Raw genomic sequence first — 6,000 nt, 5'->3', positions numbered from 1 at the left:
GGAATGATGAATGCCAAGAGGCTTTTGATAGCATCAAGAATTACTTGTTGGAACCACCTATCCTTGTCCCACCCGTGGAAGGAAGGCCTTTGATTATGTATTTGGCAGTATTTGATGAATCCATGGGATGTGTACTTGGTCAACAAGATGAGACCGGAAAGAAAGAACATGCTATCTACTACCTAAGCAAGAAGTTCACCAATTGTGAAACTCGGTATACAATGCTTGAAAAGACTTGTTGTGCTCTAGCTTGGGCTGCCAAACGCCTGCGTCATTATTTGGTGAATCATACAACTTGGCTGATATCCAGAATGGATCCGATAAAGTATATCTTTGAGAAAGCGGCCGTTACTGGAAAGATTGCACGCTGGCAGATGTTGTTGTCTGAATATGATATTGTGTTCAAAGCTCAAAAGGCAATCAAAGGTAGCATTCTTGCAGATCATCTTGCTTACCAACCTCTTGATGATTATCAACCAATTGAATTCAACTTCCCCGATGAAGAGATCATGTATTTGAAATCAAAAGACTGCGAAGAACCGTTGATTAATGAAGGTCCAGATCCCAATAGCAGGTGGGGTTTAGTCTTTGATGGTGCTGTCAATGCTTATGGTAAAGGAATTGGGGCAGTCATTGTATCCCCGCAGGGGCATCACATTCCTTTTACCGCCAGAATCTTGTTCGAATGTACCAACAATATGGCTGAGTATGAAGCATGTATCTTTGGGATCGAGGAAGCAATTGACATGAGAATCAAACACCTCGACATCTATGGAGATTTTGCGCTCGTCATCAATCAGATAAAGGGTGAATGGGAGACTCACCATGCTAAGTTGATTCCTTATCGTGATTATGCGAGACGTTTGCTGACGTATTTTACAAAGGTTGAGCTGCACCATATTCCTCGTGATGAGAACCAAATGGCTGATGCTCTTGCTACTCTATCCTCCATGTTTCGAGTAAACCATTGGAATGATGTGCCAATAATCAAAGTGCAACGCCTTGAAAGACCTTCACATGTGTTTGCTATTGGGGATGTGATCGATCAGGCTGGTGAAAATGTGGTTGACTATAGACCCTGGTACTACGACATCAAACAGTTCTTGCTGAGCCGTGAGTATCCGTCGGGTGCTTCCAAACAAGACAAGAAAACCTTGAGAAGATTGGCCAGTAGATTCCTGTTAGATGGAGATATCCTGTACAAGAGGAACTATGACATGGTACTGTTAAGATGTGTTGATGAACACGAAGCAGAGCAGTTAATGCATGATGTACATGACGGTACCTTCGGGACCCATGCTACAGGGCATACTATGTCAAGAAAGTTGCTACGGGCAGGTTACTACTGGATGGCCATGGAGCATGATTGCTACCAATACGCCAGAAAATGCCACAAATGTCAAATCTATGCTGATAAGATTCATGTGCCTCCGCACGCTCTCAATGTTATGTCATCCCCATGGCCGTTCTCAATGTGGGGCATCGACATGATCGGAAGGATTGAACCAAATGCTTCGAATGGTCATCGTTTCATCCTAGTGGCAATTGACTACTTCACCAAGTGGGTTGAAGCAGCATCTTATACCAATGTGACCAAGCAAGTGGTAGCTAAGTTTATCAAGAACAACATCATCTGTCGATATGGTGTTCCCAGCAAGATTATTACCGACAATGGTACCAACCTGAACAACAATGTGGTGCAAGCTCTTTGTGAAGAATTCAAAATTGAGCATCATAACTCTTCTCCTTATAGACCTCAGATGAATGGTGCAGTTGAGGCCGCCAACAAGAATATCAAAAGAATTGTCCAGAAGATGGTAACCACTTACAAGGACTGGCATGAGATGTTACCCTATGCTCTGCATGGCTACCGTACTACCGTGCGCAGTTCAACCGGGGCAACCCCTTTCTCTCTTGTATATGGTATGGAAGCAGTTCTTCCTTTGGAAGTGGAGATCCCATCTCTCCGTGTGATCATGGAAGCAAAGTTATCTGAGGCTGAATGGTGCCAAAGCCGGTACGATCAGTTGAATTTGATTGAGGAAAAACGTATGGATGCCATGGCTCGTGGACAGTCATATCAAGCAAGAATGAAGACTGCTTTTGACAAGAAAGTCCATCCTCGAGAATTCAAGGTAGGGGAACTTGTATTGAAAAGGAGGATAAGCCAGCAACCCGACCCAAGGGGCAAGTGGACGCCTAACTATGAAGGTCCTTATGTTGTCAAGAAGGCCTTCTCCGGTGGTGCTTTAATCCTTACACACATGGATGGTGTAGAACTTCCAAATCCAGTGAATGCTGATATAGTCAAGAAATACTTTGCCTAGAAATATGAAAAGAACAGCGTGGTAGGTCGAAAACCCGAAAGGGCGGCCTAGGCAAAAATGCGCTTCCCGGTGGATCGAAAACCCGAAAGGGCGGTCCAGGCAAAAATAAGGGACAAAAAATAAATATGAAAAGCTCGCTGAGATTGAACACAACTCAGGCAAGAATGAGCGTCTCGATGAGCCGAAAACCCGGAAGGGCGGTTCATGCAAAAATGAGATTGAAACAAAAGGCAAGTAACTATATCTGGCCAACCACCGTCTCCCTTGGGGCATCTGCAGCTGTTAATGACCGTCTTCATCAAAAGCTTCTGTACTTGTGGATTCAAAGTTTCTAAGAAATGTAGTGATTACTGTGTTCAATGTACCACCAACCAATAAAATTACCATTTTCCAAGCTTTGTGAATTCGTGGGGTCATGCCTTTGGCCGACTACCACTCTTATACATCAAATTGAGCCTGTGCTTTTGTTTAAAACTCTACTTTCTTCTACTTTCAAAGCTATATACAAATCATTTTCTTTCTATTTTGATAATGACAATGCCTGAAACGAACATTTTTGAAAATTGAAAACTTTTTGTCTATTTTGAAAAGCAAACCTGAGCAACAGGGTACATTCAAATGAAACATGCATGAGCGAGAGTATGTTGATGTCTATTTCAATATATGTTACAAGCAGGTTCTCCTCCAGGATAGTCTGTGGTCAATGGCAAGAATGAAAAAACAGAATGAAAATGCATGAAATTGAATAGGCTCGCTAAGTTGAAAACCCGAAAGGGCGGCTTAGGCAAAAATGAGCACCCCGCTGGATTGATAACCCGAAAGGACAATTCAGGCAAAAATGGGGCATTGAAAAGAATTTATTTCCCCGGTGGATCGAAAACCGAAAGGGCGATCCAGGCAAAAATGGGATGCAAAAAATGAATGAATGAAATTGAGAAAATAACATGCAAAAAGCATTGACCACAGATGCAATGTCTACAACATACCCAGCGCTGAAATGCCCAGCACAACGGCGTTCTCCCCAGTCAGGTCTCCCAAGATTCTATCTCCAGCAAGTTGTATATCTACCTGCCCTCAGCTATGGTTCCGACACGTCTCCCAACGACGTCATCCCCAAAGAGGATTTCCAAGAATGTGTAATATAGCACGAGCCACTACGTGCCCAATACTCCAATGTCTTGTCTTTCCCGCGAAGTCGTGCCTACAAACTGCCAACGATCATGCATTACAAGCATTCATACATGCATAATCATGCATATTACGTGCCCGTGCATTTAATGAAACTGTTATATCATCCATGCATATCGCATTTCCAATGTCAACATCAGTCCCAATTCGATATTCATGTCAGGTTCTCTGTCAAAACCTTGTGAGCCAATAATATCGGTCAATTTCTACCTTTCAAATCAAATCGACGTCAAGTCAATCTCAATCTATATTTTGTCAAACAAACTAATCCCCAGTGAATATGTTTCTGTTTGGTCAAGTGGCTAGTTCAAGTCCAAGAACGGCTTGTACCTGTCAATTTGCTTACGTTATCGGTCGAGTGCCCAGCTCAATCCAAGAGCAGCTCGTACCTGTCAATATGTTTCTGTTTGGTCAAGTGACTAGCTCAATCCAAGAGCAGCTTGTATCTGTCTATCTGTTTCTGTCCGGTGGAGTAACCAGTTCGCATCCAAGAACAAGCTCGCACCTGTCTATTTGCCTTGTTTTCAGTCGAGTCACCAGTTCGAATCCGTAAGAACAACTCGTACTTGCCAATTTTCTCTTTTTCCCAGTCGGGTCACCAGTTCGAATCCATAAGAACAACTCGCACTTTCCAATATCCCCAAGTGAGTTACCAGTTCGAATCCATAAGAACAACTCATGTTTGTCCAGTAACCTCTATCCCCTGTGAAGTGACCAGTTCGAATCCATAAGAACAACTCGCAGTTGTCTGTTTGTTTCATTCCCGGTCAAGTGGCTAGTTCGAATCCAAAAACAGCTTGTACCTGTCCAACTTGTTTCTAGTTTCCCGTTACTCTGCTATTCACTATCTTTGTCAATGTCTACCAATCCCGCAATGGATACGACATATTTTGTTAATTCCAATCCCCATGAGGTCTTGCATTCATAATCCAAATGATGCATGGCATGCATATTATTTGAAAATGGGTAGGCGTATTTTTACGTCCAAACACAGTGCAAATGCTAATATTTAAGTATCTTCGTCCTGTCAAGCCAAAGGCTCCGTCTCTTGACTCTCCAGACAAAGAAACTTAAATAGGGGCAGCTGTTATACCCTGTTTTTGGACCTAAAAATATTGGGCCCAATTTCATTTCAAACTTTGTCAATTATCAAATTTCAACTGCACAGTTCAAATTGTCTTTGCCTCGCAGTATTTCCAATTACAATTTTACCTGTGTTTTTCTTGCATAAAACCTTTTGAAATGTCTTTACTTGTCTTATAAGTCATTCAAAAGTGTCTCTGAATCATTGCATTGCTTTTTCTACAGTTTATTTCAAAATTTGCAAAAAGTCATACAGAAGGGTATTTTGGTCATTTCCTGCAGTGGGACCCATTTTCATCCTTGTGACTGTCTCTGAGTCTTTTCAAATTCATTTTTAACATTTCATCAGTAAAACCCTGTTTAAATTCATTTCAAACTTGCATCTGAGTCAGTGACAGAGTCAATTTGAGTTGGTTTAGGTCATTTTTAGCCCCAGGGGCATTTTGGTCATTTCATACGAAATTTTGGCATAGGGAGGTTACTTTGAAGTACCTCATTTAAGCCATTGGTTCGTTTTAGTTCGTTTTGTCAGTTTTATTTTTGTTTCACTTTACGTTTGGTCAAAATTACAAATTTTAATTCATTTTTTTTACTTTGCATTTTAGTCCCTTAATTTTGTTAAAATTGCATTCAAGTCCAAATTGTCCAATTTTATATTTTTTAGTTCTGTTTTTAAAATTGCAGTCCAGTCCTATATTTTACAAAATTGCAGGGAGGTCCTCAAGGTCCAAAATTACAAGGCCGTGCCATTTTTCTCCATGTCCAGATGTCACAAATCCATTGGCTCAAGTGTACACATGTCAACTATATAAACAGTGAGTCAGATTCAAAGCCATTAACAACACGCCAACTCATAAACACAATTCCAATTTTCTCTTTCTCAGCAGCTAGATCAAAACCAAAAATCACAGAGAAATCACCAAGAACACAAAACCCTAACCGTTTTTCCAGAAATCAAAATTCATTAGAATCAACAGTTTTTGGATCAATTCTCAGAGATTCTGTTGAATCTTCATCACTGAATTGATCGTTCTCTGCAATTCCAAACGCGAGCTCGCATTGAAGCAAGCTCAAGCGTTGATCACAGAGCGTGAAAAGAAGAAGGAAAGAAGCAAAGTTCTAAACCGGCGAAGAAGATGAAGAAACGGAATCAGTGAGAAAAGGAGAATCACCGATTTATTTTCGGTCCAAAAGCAAGCAGAAGAATCAAAATCATCAAGAACATTCAAGTTTTCCCAAAGATTTCCTCCATTAAAGGTTTCAACCAAAACCTTAGGTAAAACTCAGAATCTTTTCTCAAAAGTATTATCACTGTTAAACCTAAAAAATATCACGCAAGCAACAGATCCAAAATTTCCAGAACTCAAAGACGAAACCGTAACCGTAAACACAAAACCTAGAT

This window comes from Medicago truncatula, chromosome 5 (genome assembly GCF_003473485.1).
Source record: "Medicago truncatula cultivar Jemalong A17 chromosome 5, MtrunA17r5.0-ANR, whole genome shotgun sequence".
NCBI lineage: Eukaryota > Viridiplantae > Streptophyta > Magnoliopsida > Fabales > Fabaceae > Medicago > Medicago truncatula.
The sequence above is the reverse complement of the archived record's forward strand: the minus strand, read 5'-3'. Positions refer to the sequence as shown.